We start from the raw sequence: 17,924 nt of genomic DNA on the forward strand, positions 1-17,924 counted from the left end.
TATACATACATGTATACATATACTGTACATATATACACATACATGTATACATATACATGTATACTTACATGTATACATATACATACATACATGTATACATACAGTACATGTATACATATACATGTATACAAACATGTATACATATATACATACAGTACATGTATACATATACATGTATACAAACAAATACACATACATGTATGTATACATGTATGTGTATACATACATGTATACACATACATGTATACATGTATGTGTATATATCATATACATATATACACATACATGTATACATATATACATACACATACATGTATACATATATACATACACATACATGTATACATTTACACATACACATACATGTATACATATATAAATACACATACATGTATACATACATATATACATACATGTATGCATATACATATATACATACATGTTTACATATACATACATACATACATACATACATACATACATACATACATACATACATACATACATACATACTGTACATACATACTGTACATACATATACGTAAGGGTTCCAAAGTAATTTATTTTTTATTAAAAATAATAAAAAATAAATTAATGAAAACAAATCTATATAATTAACTATGGGTGTTCCATTACAACTTTTTCACTTCCAATACCGATACCGGAGCCTCGAGAATTGGCCATTACTCATTTTGAGCTAATCCGATATCAGCAGGAATCATACATACTCGTATTATTTTCTAGTGTGGAATGTTAGAAAAGGTTTGATCAAGTGAAATGAGTCAAACAGAGAACAATGCTAGTTATTAAAACACTAACCTCTTTATTATTAACCGTCTAGAATGGACTTATGCTGTCTTGAAGTTGAAGTGGAGTGGCAATTGTTTTTGTTTTTTTGGTTGACACCTAGTGGCCACAATAAGTCATGAAGTTAAGCTCATGTTGCAGTAAATTGAATGATGCGGACACGTTTGTTACTGGATGCTTTCTAATAGGCTTCTGCTTTAGAGAGTTTGTATGTGTAAATAATATGCAATTATAATTATTTGATACTGGTTTATAGAGGTTGGAATCTTTGGGCACCTCAGGATACGATTTGATTCCAATTCTAGGGATGACGATTCGATTCAGTATCGATTCTCAATACAACACGATTCTCGTAATATTATATTTGATACATAAATTACAATAAATCCTTTATAAATCAGGTTACAGGTGACAAAAGCTCCTGTTGGCTGCTGATGTTGGACGTGTACACGCAGTGTTGGCCTCAAAAATGTCCTTTTAAAAATGTTATTTACAAAAATTACAGAATGTTAATCTTAATAAAAGAAAATGAGCAACCCCAACTGCAACCCAATCCCAGCTTTACAATACTTTTAATACATGTAGTATTATATATTTATGATATCATTTTACAAAGCAATTGTGAAGACATACAAATACACGCAAAAAAGTTAAATATTTTCTTTTTAAAGCAAAAGTATCAATTTATTCTTAATAGCAATGATAACTGTTAATAATAATAATAATAATAATAATAATAATAATAATAATAATAATAATAATAATAATCACTTTTAAAAACATCTAAATAAAAACATATGCAAAAATTTTTTTACATTTCCCCAAAAAATAGATTCTCAAAAATTCTGAATCAATTTAGAATGGGACTGAACAAACTTTGAGATTTAGATGTGAATCCATTTTTTATGAGCATTTTTACTTGTTTATATTGACAAATGTGCTGTTTTGTTGCTCAATTATTATCACCTATGTCTAGCTGGTATGCTATTGTGTGCTTAGCTGTTGTGTAGCTGATAGCTCTTAGTAGCCTAGCATGTTTACCTTTTGTAAATGACTTTAGTAAAATAGAAGACATTGTGTGTTTATTGGAGGACATTTAGATGTTAACTGTTTGTCCAGCTTTGCACAAGTAAACACTCTGCAGGACTGCTTGTATCGCACATGATATCACAAACAAGTAAACACGCTGTGGGACTGCTTGCATCGCACATGATATCGCACACAAGTAAACACGCAGCCAAACTGCTTGTATCGTACATGATATCACATGCAAGTAAACACGCTGCAGGACTGCTTGTATCGCACATGATATCACAAACAAGTAAACACGCTGCAGGACTGCTTGTATCGCACATGATGTCACAAACAAGTAAACACGCTGTGGGACTGCTTGCATCGCACATGATATCGCACACAAGTAAACACGAAACCGGACTGCTTGTATCGTACATGATATCACATGCAAGTAAACAGGCTGCAGGACTGCTTGTATCGCACATGATGTCACACACAAGTAAACATGCAGCCAGACTGCTTGTATCGCACATGATATCACACACAAGTAAACATGCAGCCAGACTGCTTGTATCGCACATGATATCACACACAAGTTAACACGCTGCGGGACTGCTTGCATCGCACATTGATATCACACACAAGTAAACACGCAGCCGGACTGCTTGTATCGCACATGATATCACATGCAAGTAAACAGGCTGCAGGACTGTTTGTATCGCACATGATATCACACACAAGTAAACACGCTGCAGGAATGCTTATATCACACATGATATCACATGCAAGTAAACATGCAGCCAGACTGCTTGTATCGCACATGATATCACACACAAGTTAACACGCTGCGGGACTGCTTGCATCGCACATGATATCACACACAAGTAAACATGCAGCCGGACTGCTTGTATCGCACATGATATCACATGCAAGTAAACAGGCTGCAGGACTGTTTGTATCGCACATGATATCACACACAAGTAAACACGCTGCAGGACCGCTTGTATCGCATATGATATCACACCGAAGTAAACTTGCTGCAGGACCGCTTGTATCGCACATGATATCACACTTAAGTAAACACGCTGCAGGACCACTTGTATCATACATGGTATCACATGCAAGTAAACATGCTGCAGCGCCGCTTGTATCACACAAGTAAACACGCTGCAGGACCGCTTGTTTCGCACATGATATCACGCACAAGTAAACATGCTGCAGCAGTTGTATCGCACATGATATCACACATTTCACATGCAAGCTAATACAATCCATGATATCGGACCGATCTCCTTCTTAACAACAACAGATAGAAAATATATCACATTGAGACAGTATTTGGGCTGATACAGTAAGACTGTGGCTGTGCACCTCACACCCCGGCTGTGCTATAAAGTCCCCCCCTCCCCCGCATCGCTGGATCCGCGTCAGACTTGTGTGAAAACAGCAGAAAGGCTCCATGCTGGCGTGGTAAGCCTCTTTCAAAAACTGTGCAGGCGCACTTGCCGGGAATCAAACAGAGCCGTTTGAAAGGCGCAGGCGGGGAGCACGTCTCCACATGCAGACACGTCGCTCACGTGGGCTGTGGAGGTTTGCAACGCTGCGAGGTGTGACATTTTTATGAACGATTAGACATATTTGACATTAGCCATGTTTGGAACTGTCAGTAAACGTTGCTTGCAGCGTGACCCCGGGATGCAGAGACGGCAAGTAAAACTAATTGCAGGAGACAAACAACAGCAGTCTACAAAGTACTGTTTTAATTGGTTTTACCCTTTAAAATCGTTTTTAATCATATTTATTTTTATATTGGTTTTATATTTATTTATTTTTTGTTTTTATTCAGTCATTGGTGGAGCATAATGTTTTTAATACTGTTTTTAACATGGCTGTGCAGCACTTTGGAAACATTCTTGTTGTTTAAATGTGCTATATAAATAAAGTGGATTGGATTGAATCATCCAGCTCTGAAGGAGGGACACAGGCGGAACTAAATAGCAGTAATTAATGAGACAGGGCAGGGCATGGGACAGAAAGTAAAGGTGCTTCAAAACACACACCAAACAGGAAGTACTGACAAAACAAGAGCACCGGAACAGGAAGTGACTCCAAACACAGGAAGTTGACATCAAAACCAAAAATAGTCATGAAGGATCATGACAAGACTCTCTTTTTTTTGTACTGCGTGTAAAAAAATCTGTTAACTGGCAGATCAGTCGCCAGAATTTTATCGTAGAATTTTATGGTGTTATTTTTTTCTTTTACATGTTAATACAAAAATGGCACCAATGTTTTTTTACAGTAAAATTCTGCTGACTGAGCAGCCAGTTCATCCCCGTGAAATCTGTGTGTTGTTGTTGTTGCAGTGTATTACTGTAAATAGAAAAACGATACCATGTTTTGTTTTACGGGAAAATTGTGGCAACGGAGCAGCAAGTTTTTTTTTCATCCCATCGAATCTATTGTCATTTTTTCATTGTAAAAATGTAATGGATAACTTGCTACGAAATTATAAGTGAAATATGTATTTTCATTTCAAAATTGTAATGTAATATTTGATACATTATTACAAAACATGAAACTAATAGTTTGTTAATATTACAGATTATAACTACTTTCCAACCTAAATGCATACAAATGTAGCTTACATTTTTAACATGAACAACATTGTGATTACAGAGCCATACATAAGTCCAGCAGCTATTTCAATATTTATTTTTAGTTTAAGAAAATGTTTTAATATTTCATTAATTTTGTTTAATTTAATTGCTATGTCAGTTTAATAATAAAACCATGGTACAATGTTCCCATTTTCAATAATACACTTTAAAAACGACAACCATAGATTTTAGGATAAAACACTGCCCACTTTGAGGTCAGAATTTTATAGAGAAAAAAAAGTGGTACCAGGTTTTTATTTAGAGAAGTAAACAAAACAAAAAATAACAACCATAGAATTAACAATAAATAAAACTGGTTGCTCAGTTGCCATAATTTTACCTAAAAAAAAGTGGTACCGTTTTTCTATTTACATTAATAAACCGCAAAAACAACCATAGATTTTACGATAAAAAAACTGCCCGCTCTGTTGCCAGAATTTTACTGTAAAACACAGTGGTACCATTTTTCCTTTATAGTTATGTGCTGTAAAAACAACAATCATAGTTGTACAATAAAACAAAATAGCAACCATAGAATTAACAATTAAAAAAAACTGGTTGCTCAGTTGCCAGAATTATACCGTTAAAAAAAAAGTAGTACCATGTTTTGTATTTACAGTAATAAACCGCTAAAACAACAACAACCATAGATTTTAGGACCAAAAAACTGCCCGCATAGTCGCCAGAATTTTACCGTAAAAAACAGTGGTACCATTTTTTAATTTACACTTAGTTATATGTTATAAAACAACAGCCCTTAATTTTCCGATAAAAAACTGGCTGCTCAGTCGCCAGAATTTTGCAGAAAAAAAAGTGGCACCAGGTTTCTATCTAGTGTCATAGACCACAAAAATAACAACAACTATAGAATGAACGATATAAAACTGGTCGCTCAGTCGCCAGAATTTAACCCAAAAAAAATTTGTACCATTTTTCTATTTACAGTAATAAACCGCGAAAACAACCATAGATTTTACGATTTAAAAAAACTGTGCGCTTAGTCACCAGAATTTTATTTTAATTTAAAAAACTGGCTGCCAGAATTTTACATTAAAAAAAAGTGGTACTGGGTTTGTAACTAGAGTAATAGACCACAAAAATAACAACAACCATAGAATTAACGATAAAAAACTTAGTCGCCAGAATTTTACCGTAAAAAAAAGTGGTACCATTTTTCATTTACAGTAATATACTGTAAAAACAACAATGATAGATTTTATGATAAAAAAAACTGGCTGCTCAGTTGCCAAAATGTTACCGAAAAAAAAGTGGTACCGTTTTTCTATTTACAGTAATAAACCGCAAAAACAACCATAGATTTTACGATTTTAAAAAAACTGAGCGCTTAGTCACCAGAATTTTACCGTAAAAAACAATGTTAACATTTTCCATTTACAGTTATATGCTGTAAAAACAACAACCATAGATATTACGATAAAAAAAAACTGGCTGCCAGAATTTCACATTTAAAAAAAGTGGTACTGGGTTTGTAACTAGAGAAACAGACCACAAAAATAACAACAACCATAGAAATAATTATTTTAAAAAAACTTCCCGCTTAGTCGCCAGAATTTTACCGTAAAAAAAAGTTGTACCATTTTTAATTTACAGTAATATACTGTAAAAACAACAATCATAGATTTTACGATAAAAAACTGGCTGCTCAGTTGCCAAAATGTTACCGAAAAAAAAGTGGTACCAGGTTTCTATTTAGAGTAATAGACTGCAAAAATAACAACAACTATAGAATTAACAATGAAAAACTGGTCGCTCAGTCGCCAGAATTTTAATGTAAAAAAAAAAGTGGTACTGTTATTTTAATAACAGTAATAAACCGCAAAAAAAACAATTATAGATTTTACGATTAAATAAATGCTTGCTTAGTCACTAGAACTTTACTGTAAAAAACTGTGGCACCATTTTTCATTTACAGTTTTATGCTGTAAAACCAACCATATATTTTACGATAACAAACTGGCTGCTCAGTTGCCAGAATTTTACCGTAAAAAGAAATGGTACCATTTTTGTATTTACAGTAACAAACCGCAAAAACAACAACCATAGATTTTACGATAAAAAAAAAAGTGCCCCCTTAGTCGCCAGAATTTTACCGTGAAAAATAGTGGTACCAATTTTTCCATTTACAGTTATATGCTCTAAAAACAACTATTGATTTCATTAAAAATTGCTGCTTAGTCGCCAGATTTTTACCGAATAAAAAGTGGTACTGGGTTTGTATCTTGAGAAATAGACCCCAAAAATAACAACCACAGAATTAACGATTTAAAAAAAAACTGCCCGTTTAGTAGCCAGAATTTTACCGCAAAAAAAAGGTGGTACCATTTTTCTATTTACGGTAACAAACCGCAAAAACAACAACAACAATCATAGATTTTACTAATATAAAACTGGCTGCTCAGTCGCCAGAATTTTACCGTAAAAAACAGTGGTACCATTTTTCATTGACAGTTATATGCTATAAAACAACAGAGATTTTACGATGAAAAAACGGTGGTACCATTTTTCCGTTTACAGTAATAATCTGTAAAAACAACTACTACAGAAAACAGTGGAGATGATCATGGACTTCAGGAAAGTCACAGCCCCACCATCCCCCCTCACCCTGATTGACTCTCCCACCCCCGTCCCCATTGTGGACTCCTTCCGTTTCTTGGGCACCACCATCACCCAGGACCTCAAGTGGGAGCTGACCATCAGCTCCCTCATCAAGAAGGCCCAGCAGAGGATGTACTTCCTGCGGCAGCTGAGGAAACTTAAGGTGCCGACCGAGATGCTGGTGCAGTTTTACTCAGCCATCATAGAGTCCATCCTGACCTCCTCCATCACAGTGTGGTTCCCCGGCGCCACAGTCCAGGATAAGAATAGACTGCAACGCATCGTACGTGCTGCGGAGAAGGTGATTGGCTGCAAGCTCCCATCCCTCCAGGACTTGTTCTCCTCCAGGACCAGGAGGCGTGTGGGTCGGATCACAGCTGAGTCTTCTCACCCTGGACACACACTATTCTCCCCTCTCCCCTCAGGCAGGAGACTACGCTCCATCCAGACCCACACCTCCCGCCACCTGAACAGTTTTTTCCCCTCGGCCATCAGGCAAATGAACAAGAACTCCTAACAGCAGCTCCTTGAATTCCTTGAATCCCTTCTAAGTCTATCTGATTGCTCCGTCACAGCTCTTTTTATACCAAATATGTGTTATATGTGTTTTATGTCGCACGTTTGCACCAAGAAAAATTCCTAGTTTGTGAACCCGTTCTCAAACAATGGCAATAAAACTATTCTGATTCTGATTCTGATTCTGATCTGATTCTGATTCTGATTTAGCTTTTACGGTAAAAAAAAAAGTCCAGTCAGTTGCCAGAATTTTACCGTAAAAAAACAATAGTACCAATTTTCCATTTACAGTAATATGCTGTAAAAAACATAAGTTATACGATCAAATTCTGGCGACTGAGCTGCCAGTGTACAGATTTTTTTTTTTCCAGGCAAAATATAACAATGTAATAATATCATGATATTGACTTATTTATTACTCACTGTTACAAGCGGCCCTCAATAAAACCAGTTCTACACACCTGGTCCAAGGGCTGTTTTCATACTACTAAACACTCCAATCCAAATCCTCTGCAGTTTAGACAAGCCCAGACAGGGCCGAGGGATGAAGAACTGAATGGTGCTGAGGTGATGCTGATGAAATCCCAGGCAATAAAGAAGGACGACTTTGATTGGACTGGTTTGGAGTCCATCTTTTTGAAGAACCTCCCCGCTCAGAGGCGCCATCAAGGCTGAAGATAGTGGTAATGGAGATCAATTGAAAGTCAATATGAGAAGAGGTCGTCCGACTTCTTGGGTTCTGCTCTCTCCTCATCCCCCAGACTTGGGGACGGCCGCCATGGCAACCGCAGTCCAGGCTGCAGAATGGGCCGGAGGTTTGCAAGCCAAAGTAAACAAACAAACTTTCCAGGACTCTCGTTGACCGAGCGTCACTTGACCTTCTCACAAAGTCGGGGGCCTGTCACCAAAGCTAAACGACTACTCTGCATTCAAAGGGAAGCAGGGCACGCTCCACACGCTCCACACGGGCAGCAGAGAGGAAAGAACTGACTTTGAAGTGCGGATGGACACATGATTAGGAACACATGGTCACAGACCATACGCTCGGGATGGTCCCCTGCTGGCCCCACTATGGACTGGACTCTCACTATTATGTTAGATCTACTATGGACTGGACTCTCACACTATTATGTTAGATCCACTATGGACTGGACTCTCACTATTATGTTAGATCCACTATGGACTGGACTCTCTCACTGTTATGTGAGATCCACTATGGACTGGACTCTCACACTATTATGTTAGATCCACTATGGACTGGACTCTCACACTATTATGTTAGATCCACTATGGACTGGACTCACACTATTATGTTAGATCCACTATGGACTGGACTCTCACTATTATGTTAGATCCACTATGGACTGGACTCTCACTATTATGTTAGATCCACTATGGACTGGACTCTCACACTATTATGTTAGATCCACTATGGACTGGACTCTCACAATATTATGTTAGATCCACTATGGACTGGACTCTCACACTATTATGTTAGATCCACTATGGACTGGACTCTCACACTATTATGTTAGCTCCACTATGGACTGGACTCTCACACTATTATGTTAGATCCAGTATGGACTGGACTCTCACACTATTATGTTAGATCCACTATGGACTGGACTCTCACACTATTATGTTAGATCCACTATGGACTTGACTCTCACACTATTATGTTAGATCCACTATGGACTGGACTCTCACTATTATGTTAGATCCACTATGGACTGGACTCTCACTATTATGTTAGATCCACTATGGACTGGACTCTCACACTATTATGTTAGATCCACTATGGACTGGACTCTCACACTATTATGTTAGATCCACTATGGACTGGACTCTCACACTATTATGTTAGCTCCACTATGGACTGGACTCTCACTATTATGTTAGATCCAGTATGGACTGGACTCTCACACTATTATGTTAGATCCACTATGGACTGGACTCTCACACTATTATGTTAGATCCACTATGGACTGGACTCACACTATTATGTTAGATCCACTATGGACTGGACTCTCACTATTATGTTAGATCTACTATGGACTGGACTCTCACACTATTATGTTAGATCCACTATGGACTGGACTCTCACAATATTATGTTAGATCCACTATGGACTGGACTCTCACACTATTATGTTAGCTCCACTATGGACTGGACTCTCACACTATTATGTTAGATCCAGTATGGACTGGACTCTCACACTATTATGTTAGATCCACTATGGACTTGACTCTCACACTATTATGTTAGATCCACTATGGACTGGACTCTCACTATTATGTTAGATCCACTATGGACTGGACTCTCACACTATTATGTTAGATCCACTATGGACTGGACTCTCACAATATTATGTTAGATCCACTATGGACTGGACTCTCACACTATTATGTTAGATCCACTATGGACTGGACTCTCACACTATTATGTTAGCTCCACTATGGACTGGACTCTCACTATTATGTTAGATCCAGTATGGACTGGACTCTCACACTATTATGTTAGATCCACTATGGACTGGACTCTCACACTATTATGTTAGATCCACTATGGACTGGACTCTCACACTATTATGTTAGATCCACTATGGACTGGACTCTCACTATTATGTTAGATCCACTATGGACTGGACTCTCACACTATTATGTTAGATCCACTATGGACTGGACTCTCACAATATTATGTTAGATCAACTATGGACTGGACTGTCACACTATTATGTTAGATCCACTATGGACTGGACTCTCACACTATTATGTTAGCTCCACTATGGACTGGACTCTCACTATTATGTTAGATCCAGTATGGACTGGACTCTCACACTATTATGTTAGATCCACTATGGACTGGACTCTCACACTATTATGTTAGATCCACTATGGACTGGACTCTCACACTATTATGTTAGATCCACTATGGACTGGACTCTCACTATTATGTTAGATCCACTATGGACTGGACTCTCACACTATTATGTTAGATCCACTATGGACTGGACTCTCACTATTATGTTAGATCCACTATGGACTGGACTCCCACACTATTATGTTAGATCCACTATAGACTGGACTCTCACTATTATGTTAGATCCACTATGGACTGGACTCCCACACTATTATGTTAGATCCACTATAGACTGGACTCTCACTATTATGTTAGATCCACTATGGACTGGACTCTCACACTATTATGTTAGATCCACTATGGACTGGACTCTCACAATATTATGTTAGATCCACTATGGACTGGACTCTCACACTATTATGTTAGATCCACTATGGACTGGACTCTCACACTATTATGTTAGATCCACTATGGACTGGACTCTCACTATTATGTTAGATCCACTATGGACTGGACTCTCACACTATTATGTTAGATCCACTATGGACTGGACTCTCACTATTATGTTAGATCCACTATGGACTGGACTCCCACACTATTATGTTAGATCCACTATAGACTGGACTCTCACTATTATGTTAGATCCACTATGGACTGGACTCCCACACTATTATGTTAGATCCACTATAGACTGGACTCTCACTATTATGTTAGATCCACTATGGACTGGACTCTCACACTATTATGTTAGATCCACTATGGACTGGACTCTCACAATATTATGTTAGATCCACTATGGACTGGACTCTCACACTATTATGTTAGATCCACTATGGACTGGACTCTCACTATTATGTTAGATCCACTATGGACTGGACTCTCACACTATTATGTTAGATCCACTATGGACTGGACTCTCACAATATTATGTTAGATCCACTATGGACTGGACTCTCACACTATTATGTTAGATCCACTATGGACTGGACTCTCACACTATTATGTTAGATCCACTATGGACTGGACTCTCCCAATATTATGTTAGATCCACTATGGACTGGACTCTCCCAATATTATGTTAGATCCACTATGGACTGGACTATCACACTATTATGTTAGATCCACTATGGACTGGACTCTCACTATTATGTTAGATCCACTATGGACTGGACTCTCCCAATATTATGTTAGATCCACTATGGACTGGACTCTCACTATTATGTTAGATCCACTATGGACTGGACTCTCCCAATATTATGTTAGATCCACTATGGACTGGACTCTCATACTATTATGTTAGATCCACTATGGACTGGACTCTCACACTATTATGTTAGATCCAGTATGGACTGGACTCTCACACTATTATGTTAGATCCACTATGGACTTGACTCTCACACTATTATGTTAGATCCACTATGGACTGGACTCTCACTATTATGTTAGATCCACTATGGACTGGACTCTCACACTATTATGTTAGATCCACTATGGACTGGACTCTCACAATATTATGTTAGATCCACTATGGACTGGACTCTCACACTATTATGTTAGATCCACTATGGACTGGACTCTCACACTATTATGTTAGCTCCACTATGGACTGGACTCTCACTATTATGTTAGATCCAGTATGGACTGGACTCTCACACTATTATGTTAGATCCACTATGGACTGGACTCTCACACTATTATGTTAGATCCACTATGGACTGGACTCTCACACTATTATGTTAGATCCACTATGGACTGGACTCTCACTATTATGTTAGATCCACTATGGACTGGACTCTCACACTATTATGTTAGATCCACTATGGACTGGACTCTCACAATATTATGTTAGATCCACTATGGACTGGACTGTCACACTATTATGTTAGATCCACTATGGACTGGACTCTCACACTATTATGTTAGCTCCACTATGGACTGGACTCTCACTATTATGTTAGATCCAGTATGGACTGGACTCTCACACTATTATGTTAGATCCACTATGGACTGGACTCTCACACTATTATGTTAGATCCACTATGGACTGGACTCTCACACTATTATGTTAGATCCACTATGGACTGGACTCTCACTATTATGTTAGATCCACTATGGACTGGACTCTCACACTATTATGTTAGATCCACTATGGACTGGACTCTCACTATTATGTTAGATCCACTATGGACTGGACTCCCACACTATTATGTTAGATCCACTATAGACTGGACTCTCACTATTATGTTAGATCCACTATGGACTGGACTCCCACACTATTATGTTAGATCCACTATAGACTGGACTCTCACTATTATGTTAGATCCACTATGGACTGGACTCTCACACTATTATGTTAGATCCACTATGGACTGGACTCTCACAATATTATGTTAGATCCACTATGGACTGGACTCTCACACTATTATGTTAGATCCACTATGGACTGGACTCTCACACTATTATGTTAGATCCACTATGGACTGGACTCTCACTATTATGTTAGATCCACTATGGACTGGACTCTCACACTATTATGTTAGATCCACTATGGACTGGACTCTCACTATTATGTTAGATCCACTATGGACTGGACTCCCACACTATTATGTTAGATCCACTATAGACTGGACTCTCACTATTATGTTAGATCCACTATGGACTGGACTCCCACACTATTATGTTAGATCCACTATAGACTGGACTCTCACTATTATGTTAGATCCACTATGGACTGGACTCTCACACTATTATGTTAGATCCACTATGGACTGGACTCTCACAATATTATGTTAGATCCACTATGGACTGGACTCTCACACTATTATGTTAGATCCACTATGGACTGGACTCTCACTATTATGTTAGATCCACTATGGACTGGACTCTCACACTATTATGTTAGATCCACTATGGACTGGACTCTCACAATATTATGTTAGATCCACTATGGACTGGACTCTCACACTATTATGTTAGATCCACTATGGACTGGACTCTCACACTATTATGTTAGATCCACTATGGACTGGACTCTCCCAATATTATGTTAGATCCACTATGGACTGGACTCTCCCAATATTATGTTAGATCCACTATGGACTGGACTATCACACTATTATGTTAGATCCACTATGGACTGGACTCTCACTATTATGTTAGATCCACTATGGACTGGACTCTCCCAATATTATGTTAGATCCACTATGGACTGGACTCTCACTATTATGTTAGATCCACTATGGACTGGACTCTCCCAATATTATGTTAGATCCACTATGGACTGGACTCTCCCAATATTATGTTACATCCACTATGGACTGGACTATCACACTATTATGTTAGATCCACTATGGACTGGACTCTCACTATTATGTTAGATCCACTATGGACTGGACTCTCCCAATATTATGTTAGATCCACTATGGACTGGACTCTCACTATTATGTTAGATCCACTATGGACTGGACTCTCCCAATATTATGTTAGATCCACTATGGACTGGACTCTCCCAATATTATGTTAGATCCACTATGGACTGGACTATCACACTATTATGTTAGATCCACTATGGACTGGACTCTCACTATTATGTTAGATCCACTATGGACTGGACTCTCCCAATATTATGTTAGATCCACTATGGACTGGACTCTCACTATTATGTTAGATCCACTATGGACTGGACTCTCCCAATATTATGTTAGATCCACTATGGACTGGACTCTCCCAATATTATGTTAGATCCACTATGGACTGGACTATCACACTATTATGTTAGATCCACTATGGACTGGACTCTCACTATTATGTTAGATCCACTATGGACTGGACTCTCCCAATATTATGTTAGATCCACTATGGACTGGACTCTCACTATTATGTTAGATCCACTATGGACTGGACTCTCACTATTATGTTGGATCCACTATGGACTGGACTCTCCCAATATTATGTTAGATCCACTATGGACTGGACTCTCACTATTATGTTAGATCCACTATGGACTGGACTCTCACACTATTATGTTAGATCCACTATGGACTGGACTCTCACAATATTATGTTAGATCCACTATGGACTGGACTCTCACACTATTATGTTAGATCCACTATGGACTGGACTCTCACTATTATGTTAGATCCACTATGGACTGGACTCTCACACTATTATGTTAGATCCACTATGGACTGGACTCTCACAATATTATGTTAGATCCACTATGGACTGGACTCTCACACTATTATGTTAGATCCACTATGGACTGGACTCTCACACTATTATGTTAGATCCACTATGGACTGGACTCTCCCAATATTATGTTAGATCCACTATGGACTGGACTCTCCCAATATTATGTTAGATCCACTATGGACTGGACTATCACACTATTATGTTAGATCCACTATGGACTGGACTCTCACTATTATGTTAGATCCACTATGGACTGGACTCTCCCAATATTATGTTAGATCCACTATGGACTGGACTCTCACTATTATGTTAGATCCACTATGGACTGGACTCTCCCAATATTATGTTAGATCCACTATGGACTGGACTCTCCCAATATTATGTTACATCCACTATGGACTGGACTATCACACTATTATGTTAGATCCACTATGGACTGGACTCTCACTATTATGTTAGATCCACTATGGACTGGACTCTCCCAATATTATGTTAGATCCACTATGGACTGGACTCTCACTATTATGTTAGATCCACTATGGACTGGACTCTCCCAATATTATGTTAGATCCACTATGGACTGGACTCTCCCAATATTATGTTAGATCCACTATGGACTGGACTATCACACTATTATGTTAGATCCACTATGGACTGGACTCTCACTATTATGTTAGATCCACTATGGACTGGACTCTCCCAATATTATGTTAGATCCATTATGGACTGGACTCTCACTATTATGTTAGATCCACTATGGACTGGACTCTCCCAATATTATGTTAGATCCACTATGGACTGGACTCTCCCAATATTATGTTAGATCCACTATGGACTGGACTATCACACTATTATGTTAGATCCACTATGGACTGGACTCTCACTATTATGTTAGATCCACTATGGACTGGACTCTCCCAATATTATGTTAGATCCACTATGGACTGGACTCTCACTATTATGTTAGATCCACTATGGACTGGACTCTCACTATTATGTTGGATCCACTATGGACTGGACTCTCCCAATATTATGTTAGATCCACTATGGACTGGACTCTCACTATTATGTTGGATCCACTATGGACTGGACTCTCCCAATATTATGTTAGATCCACTATGGACTGGACTCTCCCAATATTATGCTAGATCCACTCGGCGTCCATTGCACCAGTCGCACAAGGGGGGGGGGGGGGGTCACCCACATCTGTGGTCCTCTCCAAGGTCTCTCATTGTCATCCCACTGGGTTGAGTTTTTCCTTGCCCTGATGTGGGATCTGAACCGAGGATGTCGTTGTGGCTTGTGCAGCCCTTTGAGACACTTGTGATTTAGGGCTGTATAAATAAACATTGATTGATTGATTGATTGATTGATTGATTGATTGATTGATTGATTGACAGATGAGCTATTTATTTACTGTGTTGTTTCTCTGGGGGTCATGGCAGCAGATGAAAACTGAAGGATAGTTCTCCTCCTTACCCCCAACATCTTCGTCTTACCACTAAAACACATCCCTCAAAAACACCGCTACCTCATCACCACAAGCCGCTTTGTGGCGGTTATTATTCTTAGACAGATGGAAGCTATACAAAAGTAAACATGTGCATTAGTTGCGTTAGCTAGCCTGTTTGACGTGTGATTTTAAATAAAACAAACATATATTAAACATGGATAATGTAAATTATGTCTAATCATTTATAAAATGTAGTAAATTGTAGTGAAGCTAGTCTGACGTCGTAGTTTACTAGCTACAGCCGCATTAGCTAGATCTTATGACGAGTTATTTTAAAATAAAGCGACAATATTCTAAACATGGCTTGTGTAATTTATGAAAGTAGATTAGCTGTCTAATCATTCATAAAATGTAGTAAATCGTAGTGAAGCTAGTCTGACGTCGTAGTTTACTAGCTGCAGTCACATTAGCTAGCTCCTATGACGAGTTATTGTAAAATAAAACGACAACATTCTAAACATAACTAGTGTAAATTATGTTTAAACATCCATAAAATGTAGTCATTTGTAGTGACGCTAGTCTGACATCATAGTTTACTAGCTGCAGCCATGTTAGCTAGCTCTTATAACTAGTTAATTCAAAATAAAACATTGAACATGGCTTATGTAAATTATGTCTAATCATTCAAAAAATTCAGTAAACTGTAGAGAAACTAGTCTGACATTGTAGTTTGTTAGCTAAAGCCGCGTTAGCTACCTCCTACGATAAGCTTTCTTTTTTTTAAAAGACATCATTCTAAACATAACTAATGTAAATTATGTTTAATCATTCATAAAATGTAGTAAATCGTAGCGAAGCGAGTCTGATATCGTAGTTTACTAGCTGCAGCCGCGTTAGCTAGCTCTTATGACAAGTTATTGTAAAATAAAAGGTCAACATTCTAAACATGGCTTGTGTAAATTCTCTCTAAACATTCATAAAATTGAGTAAATTGTAGAGAAGCTAGTCTGACATTGTAGTTTGTTAGCTAAAGCCACGTTAGCTAGCTCCTATGATAAGCAATTTTTTTTTTTTTAAAGACAACATTCTAAATGTAACTACTGTAAATTATGTTTAATCGTTCATAAAATGTAGTAAATCGTGAAGCGAGTCTGATATCGTAGTTTACTAGCTGCAGCCACGTTAGCTAGTTCCTATGACGAGTTATTGTCAAATAAACCAACAACATTCTAAACATGGCTTGTGTAAATTATGTCTATCATGCATAAAATGTAGTAAGTTTTAGTGAAGTCACTTTGCTGCTAGTCTGACATCGTAGTTTACCAGCTACAGCTGCGTTAGCTAGCTTTATGACGAGTGATTTTTAAAATAAAACATTCCAAACATGGCTAATGTAAATTATGGAAGTAGAATAGCCGTCTAATCATTTATGAAAGGTAGTAAATTGTAGTAAAGTCAGTTTGCTGCTAGTCTGACATCATAGTTTACTAGCAACCGCCGCGTTAGCTAGCTTCATGATAAATTATTTTAAAATAAGACAACATTCTAAACATGGCTAATGTAAATTATGATAGTATATTAGCTGTCTAATCATCTATAAAATGTAAATTGTAGCGAAGTCAGTTTGCTGCTAGTCTGAGGTCGTAGTTTACTAGCGACAGCCGCGTTAGCTAGCTCCCACAGTCTCAGGCTAGGCTAGGATAAGATAGACTTTTATTCATTAAACAACAAGAAAAGTATGTGGTTGCAGTGCAGATTTTTACATACAGTAATAAAAGTAAAACAAGTCATAAATAATGCATATTGCT

The 17,924-nt window shown here is 37.9% G+C and overlaps 1 protein-coding gene across 1 annotated transcript in view; it reads left to right on the forward strand.

The window, feature by feature from the left end:
- LOC133659393 (LHFPL tetraspan subfamily member 6 protein) overlaps window positions 1-17,924 on the forward strand; it is a 177,020-nt gene that overhangs the window by 135,658 nt on the left and 23,438 nt on the right.

This window comes from Entelurus aequoreus, linkage group LG10 (assembly GCF_033978785.1).
Source record: "Entelurus aequoreus isolate RoL-2023_Sb linkage group LG10, RoL_Eaeq_v1.1, whole genome shotgun sequence".
Taxonomy (NCBI): domain Eukaryota; kingdom Metazoa; phylum Chordata; class Actinopteri; order Syngnathiformes; family Syngnathidae; genus Entelurus; species Entelurus aequoreus.